Genomic DNA, 14030 nt, shown 5'->3' on the forward strand with positions numbered 1-14030 from the left:
GTGAAGGAGGTCAACACAGAGAACAATCAACTCCTACCAAATCAGAGATCCAGAGACCCAGAGGCCCCCAACACCTCATCACTGAAGCAGACCAAAAATGAACCCAACATGGCTCAGGGAAATTTTGCAGAAGAGTGAGTGGAAATGTCAGAGCCACACATTGGGTCATGATATGCAGAGACATTTCTCCTACCCTTAACTGTGGGCTAACTCCACAATGCATGACTCATATACCTCAACAAGGAGGGACCAAGGGGAGGAGGTAGAACATGGATGAGCCTAACAATGGTACCAACTTGACTGTATTCACTGAGTACAAAACTAATTAATAAATTTAAAAAAAAAGTGTGGGAAATCTAGCTATACATATCGATTTATGATTTACATTATCTAAGTAAACAACAGAGCAGTTAAGCACATCAAAGACCTTCCAAATTTATATAAACATAGCACTTTAAACTAGGCTACCTGTAAAAATAAATTCCTCAAAACAAATGAGAAGATCTGATATAGCGTGAATTACTAAAATCAGAAGGATATGGAATAATAGAGTAGTCAGTATCTTAAATTAAAAAAAACTTTTTTGAGGTAGGGTCTCACTCTGGCCCAGGCTGACTTGAAATGAACTATGTAGTCTCAGGGTGGCCTTGAACTCACATTGATCCTCCTATCTCTGCCTCCCGAGTGTTGGGATTAAAGGATGCACCACCACGCCTGGCTCTATGTTGATTTAATTTTTAATAACCACATCATAGTTCAATTTTTATAATTCTTCATCAATACCACTTAGAGTATAACAAATCATTTAGCACCAAGACATTTAAAAACTGACAATGGGCCAGCATATGTCTCTAAGGCATTTTCTCAATTTTGTAATCAGTTCCAAATAGCTCATACCACTGAAATTCTTTATAATCCTCAAGGACAAGACATAGTGGAATGAATGAAGTTCTTAAGGGTTACATTCATAATTTCCCACAAGGAGAATATAAACACTCATCTCCACATCATATACTTTCCCATGCTCTGTTTGCTATTAATGACCTTAATCTAAATGATCAAAATCTGTCTCCTTATATGAGACATGTTGAAGAAAAAGTTTCTCCAAAACCTCTAATTAAGTGGAAGGACCTAATGGCAGGCCAGTGGTGAGGGCCCGGTATTCTCTTAAGACTGGGAGGAGGGTATGCTTGTCTCTTTCCTCAGGACACTGGCTCACTACTGTGGGTTCCACATAGACTAATCTGACCTTATTTTTAAAATATATCAGTTTATTTCAAATAAACTCTAAAACATCATTATTTCAGTTCTTACCATAAATATGTCAGTTACCATATTTCTGCAGTTTTACATGAAGATATTTAATGATAAATTATATATCTTCCCCAAATCACATATGGAAGGTGGTAGAAGAACAGACCCTGTGTAGTACTTGCCAATGAACTGTGAGTTAAAATTATATGTGTTTATTCTATATAGATGCTATAAGAACATTTCAGTACCAGATCCAAGATCTGTCTTTCCCTGTACAGGTATTGATAACCACATGTTGTCAATGATGGACCCAAAATATGGTAGCAAATGAGATACTAATCCTTCTACACAGGGAGAAATGGAGAATTCACTAATCATTTTAGACTAAATTGTGTTATGAAGCATAGAAATTTCAGTGCATTTTCAGCACATCATATTCCTTCACTCCTAACATAACTGCTGTTGTAGTTTAATTCTTGCCTTCTATCCATGTGCTAAAGTGAGTGGTGGAAGCAGCCACAGTGAAACATATATTTGACTTATTTATTTCAGTAATTTATTATCTGAAATAAGCATACATAATTTATATTAAATATATCAGTCAAGGGCTGGAGATATGGCTTAGTGGTTAAGGCACTTGCCTGCAAAGCCTAAGGATCCAGGTTTGATTCTCCAGGTCCCATATAAGTCAGATGCACAAGGTGGTTCATGCATCTGGAGTTCGTTTGCATTGGCTAGAGGCCCTGGTGTGACCATTCTTTCTCTCTTTCTCTCTGTCTCTCTCTCTCTAATAAATAAATAAATAAACAAATATATAAATAAAAATATTTTAAAAATTTATAAGTCTATCCATCAACACATTTACCCATATATCCTAAGTACAATAAACCCTACGCCTCAGTGATGAAAGATACTGGGAAAATTAGCTATTATTATTAAATTTCTGGTTTAAGAAAGAACAAATGAACAGCAAGAAGTGACTTATTTTTCAATATTTGATGTTAAGTACTTGCATAGTCTCATTTAATTAGAGAATTGTACCATGGTATATAGTTGGTCATTTATTATCTGAAATACCCTTAGGTTGAAAACTTAATCAATCCACAATAACTGAGATCCTAATCTATGACAAGCACTATTGGTTAGTGCAAGACAGGTAAAAGTCAGTAAAAATTACAAGTCAAAGGATTGATGCTACATTATGCAACATTTAAAAAATATTTTATTTATTTATTTGAGAGAGAAAGAAAGAAAGAGGCAAAGAGAGAGAATGGTTGTGCCAGGGCCTCTAACCACTGCACACAGACTCTGGAAGTATGCACAACCTTTTGCATCTGGCTGACATGGGGAGTGGATAACTGGACCTGGGTCCTAAGGCTTCGCAGGCAAGCACCATAACTGCTAAGCCATCTCTCCAGCCCTACAATAATATTTTTAAATCCAGTATAGTAAGCACCATGCTAACTTCATAACATTAAAAGAAATTTTAAAAAAGAACAAATTTTGTTTTAGGAATAAAGCTCTATGAGAGTTATATCAGAAGAGCATGGTGCTACACACCTTTAATTCCAGTACTCAGGAGGCAGTAGGAGGAGCATTGCCATTGGTTCAAGGCCAGACTGAGACTACATAGTGAATTCCAGGTCTGGGATAGAGTTAGACCATACCTCAAAAAACAAATAAAAAATTAAACTTAAAATGATAATACCTTAAACTAATGAAATACTTAAATATTTTAATTATTTTAGACAGTTTAAATTATTTTGCTTCTGTGAAAATTAGACATTTTCACTGACATATGAAGATAAATATTGAATTGTGCTACTTAAGAGAGACGGTGCTGATTAAATGAGTAGACTTTTTATTAGACATGTGTGCTTCTTTTTTAAACTATTTTTGTTTATTTTTACTTAATTATTTGAGAGCGACAGAGAAAGAAAGTCAGAGAGAGAGAGAAAAAATGGGTTTGCCTGGACCTCCCACTGCTGTAAAGAAACTCCAGATGCATGCACCCCCTTATGCATCTGGCTAACATGGGTCTTGGGAAATTGAGCCTTGAACCCAGGGTCCTAAGGCTTCACAGGCAAGCGCATAACTGCTAAGTCATCTCCCCAGCCCATGTGTGCCTCTTTTAATTGATTTGCTGTTTTTCCCTTTTCATTTCATTAGTGTAGGTCATGGTTTGGTTCTCCTAAAACAGGAAATTTACAAAGAAACTATGAGATATGAGATAGTTGATATACTTTTAGACAGCTTCAATGGAGACAAAAAGTTAACATTTTCATATCTGAAGAAAAAGTGATTTCTTCATGATGACCCATGTTCTTCTCTCCATTATCACTCCATTAGTATCAAATAAAAATATGTAAGTTAGGGGCTGGAGAGATGGTTTTAGCGGTTAAGGCACTTTCCTGCAAAGCCAAAAGATCCTGGTTCGATTCGCCAGGGCCTACATAAGCCAGATGCACAAGGGGGCGCATGTATCTGGAGTTCCTTTGCAGTGGCTGGAGGCCCTGGCATGCCCATTCTCTCTCTCTCTCTCTCTCTCTCTCTCTCTCTCTCTCTTTCTCTCTCTGCCTATTTCTGTATCTCTCTCTTGAATAAATAAATAAAAATAAAATATAAAATATATGTAAGTTAATGACACAGAATAGAAATAATGTCAGAACAAAGAAAGTCCTAGATTATGCTTGATTATTAACAGTAAATAATCATAGAAGTCTATGCTAAAGCACATGGTAGGCAGAGAGCCATGCTTCTGTAAGGTCTGTTCTTTGAAATTCTCAGGTTGACAGCACTGACAAAATTCCTTGGAATACAAAGCATCTTCATGCCATGAGTCTAACATAAACCTCTGTATCATTTATAGAGAAGATTCTGAAAATATATATTTGATGACTTTTGTTGTTTTTGTTCCTCTGAAAACTATGCAGTCAAGTTGCTGATGTCAAAGTCTGGGCACTTTCTAATGTAATAAAAAATGTAACATAAAGCCCACAAGCCAGATAATACCCTCTTTGTCTCTGATGCATGTCAGGAAATTGAAGTAAATAGATTTAAAATTCTACCGTTACAGACGATGAGATTAAAAAGCCATTAGTAATCATAAACCCATTAGAACTCTAGGCACTGGAAGACTGTTATGGAGAAATTTCTTGACCAGATAAAAAAATACATATTGATATCATACTTCTTTCATTATCTAATAAAAGATTTAGTTTAGGACTTTGCTGTTAGTTTTCTACTCTCTTTAATGGTTGCTTTTAAACAAAGCTTTATATGTGTCCTTAACTCTTGAAAAGACAAAAACGAATGAATAAATAAATAAAACAAAGGTGACCACAAAGATTACCACTTGGCATCATAAACGAGGCAGTGTCATGTAATGGGTTGACTAGAGGATAAAGAAATGCTACTTTTATTTTCTCTATCAGCTTCCTTAGGTTTTATGCTTGCTACCTTGTTACTCCCTGTCCCCTATTCTTCATGCACAGAGAAATGCACTAGCTGGAGCAATGAACATCTTTAAGCTCTGAAAGCAGAACTGTGGACATCAGCATACAGGCAAGAGTTCTATACTTAGTATTCCCCTTGGAATTTCATTCAAAGTAAAGGCTTCATGGAGAAAGAAATCTTTTCAGCACAAGGCCAGATTGAACAGCAAAGGGGAGAATTCCCATGGGTTGTAAGCAAGGAAACAGTGATTAGTAGGCATCATCGTTTCAGGAACCAGTGGAATAAGATGATGAATAAAATAATATTCAATAGTTCAACATAGTGATTCATTCTTAATTGTGAGAAGTGACTTTTGGAAGACTATCTGAAATTCCAAATATGTCTCAAGAAATAGCCTACATGTATTTATTAATTTAAATTATAAAAGCTCTGTAAATGAGACTTGAGAAATGGTTTGGTGGTTGGGGCATTTGCCTGTGAAGCAAAAGGACCCAGATTTGGTTCCACAACACTCACATAAGCCTTATGCACAAGGGACACATGCTTCTGGAGTTCATTTTCAGTGGCTAGAAGCCTTGGCATGCCCATTTTTTCTCTGTCTGTCACTCTTCTATCTCTCTCTGCTTGCAAATAAATAAAATTAATTTTTAAAAAGCTCTGTAAATAAGTAATACAGCATACTGTTTTGTGATTCCATCAACAACACCTTATAGGAAATCAACTAGACTGCATTTATCATTATAGCAAAGTGTATCATGCAATGATAGTGACTTGTTGTACTGGGAATAATTCTCTCTCTTTCTCTCTCTTTAATAACTCTTCCTTTACATCACAGCATCCTCAATTCCTTTCTTGTCATTTTATTCCTTTTTATTAATTTTTATTCAACTTATTTCTCCATCATTTTAAAGAATCCCTTCAAATTTAAAAGAATATGATATAGATATAGAAGGTAGAAAAGCTTAAAACTTACTAAACCATATTTGAAATAAAAGAAATTCTCAAAGTTTATTACATTATTTACTTATTGAAAATTTAAATATACTAGTAGTTGGATAAAACTAGCATGTATACTTGTAAGTACTGATGTCTTGCATATCTTAAGAATTTGAGTTTCTCACACTTTCAAGAAAAAACAGTTATATCTACCACCTGCACCCAGTGTTGCTTCCTAGAAATAAACTAGAATCAAAGTACTTGTTGAGCATTGAATAGTAGAATGGTTGAGGGTGATGTTCTAGTCATCAATAAGCAGCAGACAAGCTAGATAATTTTCTGTGCATACCATTGGCTTAATATGATGCCCAGAAACTATGGGCCCACACCTTGCCTGTGAAAGTCCCAGGTCTCTTAGTTCTATCAGATGATGCAGCCAACCCATTACAATGTGTTAAGCACACACAGGGTGTTAATTGGAGCTTGGAACCCCTTGGAGCATGACAAATTAATTCCCCACCAGTCAGAAATAAATAAAACTCAAAGGAGCTTTTATTAAATACTATGTATATGGTACAGTTTAACCCTTTTTTGAACAAGTACATAAAGAAAATCAAATCACATGATACCCCTATTTTTATTCTGATGTTACAAAATATACTAAAATAAATCAGTATTTTACATGGCTTCTGCCCATTATGCTCTATGTACAACATAATTGGTGGTTTCTGTTTTTAATTATTCTGTAGAGTGAACAATGTGTTAGGAGACTATCAGGAAGACAGGTTGATCTAGAGTCAGATTTTCCAAATCTAAGACCTGACACTAATAATGACTCTATATATTTAATGAAGAAACTTTGATTCCACATGTCCTTGTTTGCAAATAAAGATTCAAAAGATAAGCCTGGCCTTTAATCCAAGCACTTGGGATGTAGAGGTAAGAGGATTGCCATAAATTTGAGGCTACCCTGAGAGTACATAGTGAATCCCAGGTCAGCCTGAGCTAGAGTGAGGCCCAGCCTCAAAAAAAGAAAAAAAAAAAAAAAAGCTAGTCATTATGGATATTAGATTCAAACAGCACACCTATTACCAAGTATAAAATCTCTGAGTGTGGATCATTTAAGTATCTAACTATATAATAAATGATTATATTTGGCCAAACTCATTACCTATTATCAATTGAACAAATGTTGCAATTTAAGATTTAAATATAGAGACATAGATGCAGCTAGATATAGTTGATATAGACATACATGATATAGATATGTTTTCAAGATTGTAACCTCCTTTCTAACTATATAATAAATGATTATATTTGGCCAAACTCATTACCTATTATCAATTGAACAAATGTTGCAATTTAAGATTTAAATATAGAGACATAGATGCAGCTAGATATAGTTGATATAGACATACATGATATAGATATGTTTTCAAGATTGTAACCTCCTTTGAAACAGATTGATATGGCTTCCAGAATGTTCTTAGTAAATATTAATTATTTTATTACAGCTCTATCTTAGAGCTTTTCCAGTAGCTTTTCATACCATCCAAACTAAAGCCACTCGTGTAGAACCCAGCGCCCACTTTCCAACTTCCCGTCACTCTTACCACCAGTTTCAGTTTCTGGCACAAATATACACAGGGAAAACAAATCTCCAAGTTGATTTTTAAAGTTTTGTTTCCATTGTTGAGAGGGAGGGGGTTGCATAACTAATTTCTGTTTTTCCTTAAAACTTTACCAACTGCCACATTATCAGGCTACTCTACTAACTCTTGCTTTATCTCAGTCCAAGATCCCTATCCCCCACCACTAGCTTTTTAAAGCTTGTGCCAAAATATGGGTTTCCTGAGAGCAGGCATAATGCCCCTCTATAGCCTTCTGGCACATTGTAGGCACCTAAATCAGTTAGAATAAGGTTTGGAGATTATAAAATCCAAAGTAACAATGGCTTAGAGAAAATGGAAGCTTGCTTTGCTCTCTTGTAAAATCTCACATAAGTGTCTCAGGGTGGTGTGATGCACTCCAGGCACAAGGTTAAGTTTCCTGGTTTCAAGGACATTAAACTGCAAAGTAGATGTTTCAGCTTCGGCTACCAGACTATGCCATTATGATGGAGGGAAGAAAAGCCACCAAGGCTTGCAAACTTAAGGTCACCTAAACTGTAGTTTATGTTGTTTTTAACTTGATTTTATTCATTTTAAATATTTTTATATTTTTATTTATATATGCAAGAAGCAAAAAGAAATAGGCATACAGAAACAAAGGGAGTATGGGCATACTCATGCCAATGCAAATGAACTCCAGATGCACGTGCCATTTTGTGTATCTGGCTTTATGTGAGCACTGGGGAATCAAACCTGAGCCATCCGTTGTTTGGTATTTGCAAGAACAGCTCCTTTAACAGATGCACCATCTCACCAGCCTTGAAATTAAATTGATTTTAAATTCAGGAATGCACATTTAATGACATTGAAGAAAGGATATATGGGGTGAAATGCTAGTTTTGACCAGACTCAGAATGTCACTAAGTCGTACCACATCTCATTTGTTTGGAGTGGATAGATGTCCTGATGCACCCATTGTCACTCTCCATCTTCCCCCCTTTTCTCTCTATCCCTCTCTCTCTCTCAAATAAATAAATAAAATATATAATAAATTAAATTTAAAAAAATACAAAAATATTAAAATTCCTCAGTTTTATCTTGGAAAGTTATACAATATCTGCATGTAAAAGAAAAGAAAATAGTGGCATGAAAATAAAATGGAGACTACTTGGAAAGAAGAAGGGATTCAATGGAGGGAGGGATTTGGGAGTGAGAAAAGGGGAGTATTGAGAGGGGATTATGTTTATGACATATTGTTTATATGTAGTTGACAATAAAAAGTTGAAAAAAAAAAAAAGAAAGCCTGGAGTTCATTGAATCCTATTCAAAGCCAACCCATTACACTTTGAATCATGAAATTAATGGTAACATATGGTTATGAACAAAGAACAGAAAATATGTACTAAAACAGTTTCACTTTCCCTTTAAAGTAGTAGAAACTTCACTAAATTTCCCGTCAATTGGATTTTTTGCCTCCAAGCCTTCTCTGAGTGATTTCCCTCATCTCATCTGTGAGAGAAGGGCTTACGCCTGCCAGCTTCCTGAGCAGTTCTAGGAGAAAATTAACACATCCACCACTGAGCCCCAGCCTTGCTGACATTTGTGTACTAGTTTTCACAGAACAGTTGCACCACACCTTTAATGCCTTCTTCCTTTGCAGTTTTATCATGTGGTCTGTTTCAAGAAAATGCATTTACTTTTCAGATACTACTCCGCTATGAAGTGTGGCAAATAGGAAATCAAAGAACTTTGAGAGAGCACTTTGTCATATACACTACCATAAAAATTACTGTACATCAAATCTCAGAACTTCTTATATGCTCCTTTTGATAGAAAATTATGGGACAATATAGATATTCTCCAAAATTTTCAGCTTTCAGAAAATGAGAATAAAATAACAACAAACCAGCAGTTTACATGCATTGGACATTATTGTTATAATATATAAGAACAATAGTTCCTAAATATTTTTTCACGTTTTTTTTCTATATAACAACCCCAAATTAAACTCCAAGTTCAAGACTGGATTTCCTTTTCAGTTACATATTTGTGAAGTCAGTTTTATGTGTTCTGTGAATATCTTGATTTTGAAATTTAAAGAAAAGTTAAATAATATAATTGCATAAGTCACCAATTAATTAGATGTAATGAAATAAATAGTACTAAAGAATTCTTTCCATTTTTACAAAGATTATGCTAAGAAAGTTATATCATAAACCAGATTCATATTAAGAAATTCACAGTACAAACAAGATATGTATTAAAATGCACACAGTGTTTCATAGTACATTGATAAAAATCCTTTTCTTAGAATAATCATTTTATTTTTATTTTTTTCCTAGAGAGAGAGAGAGAGAGAGAAAAATGGGTGAGCCAGGGCCTCTAGCCACTGCAAATGAACTTCTGATGCATGTTCCACCATGTGCAACTGGCTTACATGGGGCCTGGAGAACTGAACTGGGGTCCTCAGGCTTCACAGGCATGTACCTTAATTGCTAAGCCATATGTCAGCCCTAAAACAATCATTTTAAATAAAAGTTCTCTATAGACGTAGTATTATTGAAACCACACATGAAGCTTTTTATATCATATTTTTATCAATTGTGAATTTTGTCTTAATTACTTATTAACAATGCCTCCTACAATCTTCTACAAGTGAAAATTATAAATTGTTTAATTCTATAATATTATGCGCTAGAATTTCAAACCATTTAATGTCATTATATTGTTTGAGAGAAGTATGAATTCATTGCAGTAAAATTATTATAGCACATGTATAAAGTAATATACGATATATAAGTAAATAATATAAAGTAGTATAAAGTAAAATAAGAAGTATAGCATTTTTTTTTAAATCAAGGGGCACTAACTTAAGTGCCTGAGATATTTCTAATATTTCTAATAATTTACCAATTATATGTTATACATGTGTGTGTATGCATGTTATATGTTTTTGTAACCCAACTCATTACAGATGAAGTATAGACACAGATACACAAAAGGTAGTGGTTTGTGATGGTTTATATTAATTGGTAAATTTACAGACCTATTCACCTGTAAGGGCTTACTTTAATTAAGGTATCTTCTGTGCATGTCTCTGCAGTATTACCTTGATTAGGCTAATTGAGTGGGAAGAGCCACCCTAACTGTGACAGCACCATTCAAGCTATTGCCACCATGCCTTCTCTGCCAAAATGGACTATAACATGGAACAGTAAATTGAAATAAATCCTTCCTCCCCTATCATGATTTTAGTCATGAGTTTTGTCCCAGCAGCCAGAAGGTCACTAATGCAGGGATTAAACTCAATTAAATTTCTGGTTTTATTAGAAACTGGAAAAGGTAAAATATCTCATTGAAAATTCCTAATATTATTTATAAATTTACATAGTTATTTAGTTAATACAACTTTGCTTTTGCTAGAGTGTTTCTTTTCTATTATAAACAGAAAATGTAAGTTATCTACATATATACCATTTTTAAATGAGTAACTAAAATATTAGAAAGGTTTATGCACATTGAATAACATTAACTCATGAATCCAAATTATAAAATAGGGGTTTTTCTTCTTTTTAATTTTTTATTAGTTTTCTATTCAGCAAATACAGGCAGTTTGGTACCATTATTAGGTTCATCCGTGACTTACCCCACCACCAATGGCCCCTCCTTGTTGATGTATATGGGTCGTGCATTGTGGAGTTAGCCCACAGTTATTGGTATGATAAATGTCTCTGCATATCATGACCTAACATGTGGCTCTGACATTCTTTCCACTCCCTCTTCTGCAAAATTTCCCTGAGCCATGTTGGGTTCATTTTTGGTCTGCTTCAGTGATGAGGTGTTGGGGGCCTGCAAGGCTCTGGCTCTCTGATTTGGTAGGAGTTGATTTTTCTCTGTGTCTGTCTCCTTCCCCCTTGTGCTGGTATCCGGTTCATCAGGAAAACAGCACCCTTGCTTGTTTTGCCAATTTTCCTTAGTTTCAGTCAGGGCCCTTTTGAGGTATGATGGGGTGGCTCTCTCTTTAGGATATGCATCTATCTAAAAAAGAGAAGCAGATTCTCCAACGGAGAGTAAGTTAGTACCAGGACAAATGAGATAACCCTTACCTTTTTAATAGAGAGTTTGATAGGTGTAGGGCCTTTTGTACCCCATGATTGATGGTAGCTTGATATTGGAGAGTAGGCTTATGTTAGGATATGGTTCTGACTTGTTTCCCAGCTACAACTATGGCTCCTGTACCACTGATGGGATCAGTTAGCCAAATCAAGAGCAGTTGGTTCCCCACCATGGCTGTGTGCCACTATTGCACTTGTGTGGGCATCACAACAGGTTATTTGTTGCTAAATAGGTTAGACCATGAGTTGCTTGGACAGATATTGATCATTTCCCCCAGTCGCATATGTAGCACCTTCTGGCACTAGATATGCTGACTGTCTGTGGACTGACTCCCTCCTGGCTTCTAGCCATGCCGGTCCATTTTACGTGTCAGCTGCATATGTAGTCTTCAGCAATAGGGTCTTACCACTGACCTTTGGTGGGTCATCAAGTACTCTGACAGAAATCTGATATTCTTTTAGGAAACCTTTTAGGATTCTCTGATCCAAAGTTCATTGTGGATGATAGCCCCATGCTGGTACTGGGAGTTACAGGTCAGTACCCACTAAGAAAATGAGGAAAAAGATAACTAATATACAAGAGTTAGAGAGGAGAGAGAGAGAGAGAGAGAGAGAGAGAGAGGGAGAGAGAGAGAGAGAAAGAGAGATGGAGGGAGGGAGGGAGGGAAGATGTAGAAGATTTAGGTTAGACTTGATCCTACACTCTCCAGTGTCTTGTGGTTCAGGTGTTTCCTATAAGGACCTGGTGAAGGTTCAGCCATTTGACCTGCCTTTTAGGAAGTAGAATTTTATGGCACCATTGCCATTTGGGTCTAGATTAGTGTTTCCCACCCCTTAAATACCTCCCCTCCCTCCCCTTCCATCCTAGTGTCTACTCCATGAGATGCTTGCTGGGTATGTAAGGTATCTTGGGTAGATTAAGGTTAGGTGCTGTACATGAGTAAGACTATGTGGTGATTTTTTTTTTTTCCTGTGATTGGGTAAATTCACTGAGAATGATCTGTTCTAGGCTCAACCATTTTCCCTCAAATTTCTTTGTGTCATTTTTTCTTACTGCTGTATAGAATTCCATTGTGCAGGTATACCACATCTTAGTTATATGTTCTTCTAGTGATGGACATCTGGGTTGATTCCAGCTCTTAGCTATTACTAATTGAGATGCCACAAACATGGTTGAACAACTCTCTCTGGCCTGTGGTTTGAAGGTTTTAGGGTAGTAGCCCAGTAAGGGAATAACTGAGTCTGTTAGTACCTCCATAGTCAGCTTTATCAGAAGTCTCCATATTGATTTCCAAAGTAGTTGTACCATCCTACAATACCACCAACAGTGGATGAGTGTTCCTACTTCTCCACATCCTTGCCAGCATTTATTTTCGTTTGATTTTTTGATGTTTGCTATCCTTATTGGGGTAAGGTGGGATCTCATCATTGTTTTAATTTGCATTTCTCTGATGATTAGGGATGATGAACATTTTCTTAAGTGTGTGTTTGCCATTTGTTTTTCTTTCTCTGTGAACTGTCTGTTCAGCTCTTTGCCCCATTTTGTGAGTGGAGTGTTTGACTTTTTACTGTTTAGATTTTTGAGTTCTTTGTAGATTCTAGAGAGTAGGCCTCTACCAGTTGGATAATCAACAAATATTTTCTCCCATTATGTGGATAATCTATTGGCTCTGATTATTGTATGCTTGTCTGTAAAGAAACTCTTCAGCTTCATGTGCACCCATTGGTTGAGTGACTGTTTAAGATCGTGAGCTACTGGCGTTTTGTTCAGGAAGTCTTTTTCCATTCCTGTATCATGGAAAGTACTTCCTAAATTTTTTTCCAGTAGTATTCGAGTTTCTGGTCTTATATTGAAGTCTTTGATCCTTTTGGATTTGGGTGTAGTACATAGGGAAATGTGTGGATCAAGTTTCAGTTTCCTGCATGTGGTTATCCAGTTTGTCCAGTACCATTTGCTGAAGATGCTGTCATTTTCCCAGCCTATATTGTCCGTGCCTTTGTCGAATATCAAGTAGTTATAGTTGCTTGACCCAAAGTCCGGGTCCTCAAGTCTATTCCATTCTGTTTTTATGCCAGTACCATGCTGCGTTTATTTCTATGGCTTTGTAATATAGCTTTAGGTCAGGTATGGTGATGCCACCAGAGGTATTTCTTTTGCTGAGAATGTTTGGATATGTGAGGCCTTCTGCCTTTCCATATGAAATTTGAGATCTTTTTTTCTATCTCCGTAAGGATTTTAATTGGAATTGCCTTAAATCTATATATTTCCTTTGTAGGATTGTCATCTTCACAATGTTAATTCTGCCTATCCAGGAGCATGGGAGGTCTTTTCATCTTCTCAAGTCCCACTCATTTTCTTTTTTGAGTGTTTTTATGTTTTTGTTGTATAGATCTTTTAATTCCTTGGTTAACGTTACTCCAATGTATTTTTTTGTTGTTGTTGCTATTGAAAATGGGACTATGTCCCTTATTTCTTTCTCTGTATCTTTGTCATTTTCATATAGAAATGCTACCATATTTTTTTTTTTTTGCATTGATTTTGTACCCTGCTACTTTGCTATAGGAGTTAATCACCTTCAGGAGTTTTGGGATGGAGTCTCTTGGGTCTCTTACATATACAATCATGTCATCAGCGAATACAGCTAACTTAACTTCTTCC

The sequence above is a fragment of the Jaculus jaculus genome, chromosome 1 (genome assembly GCF_020740685.1).
Source record: "Jaculus jaculus isolate mJacJac1 chromosome 1, mJacJac1.mat.Y.cur, whole genome shotgun sequence".
Lineage (NCBI taxonomy): Eukaryota > Metazoa > Chordata > Mammalia > Rodentia > Dipodidae > Jaculus > Jaculus jaculus.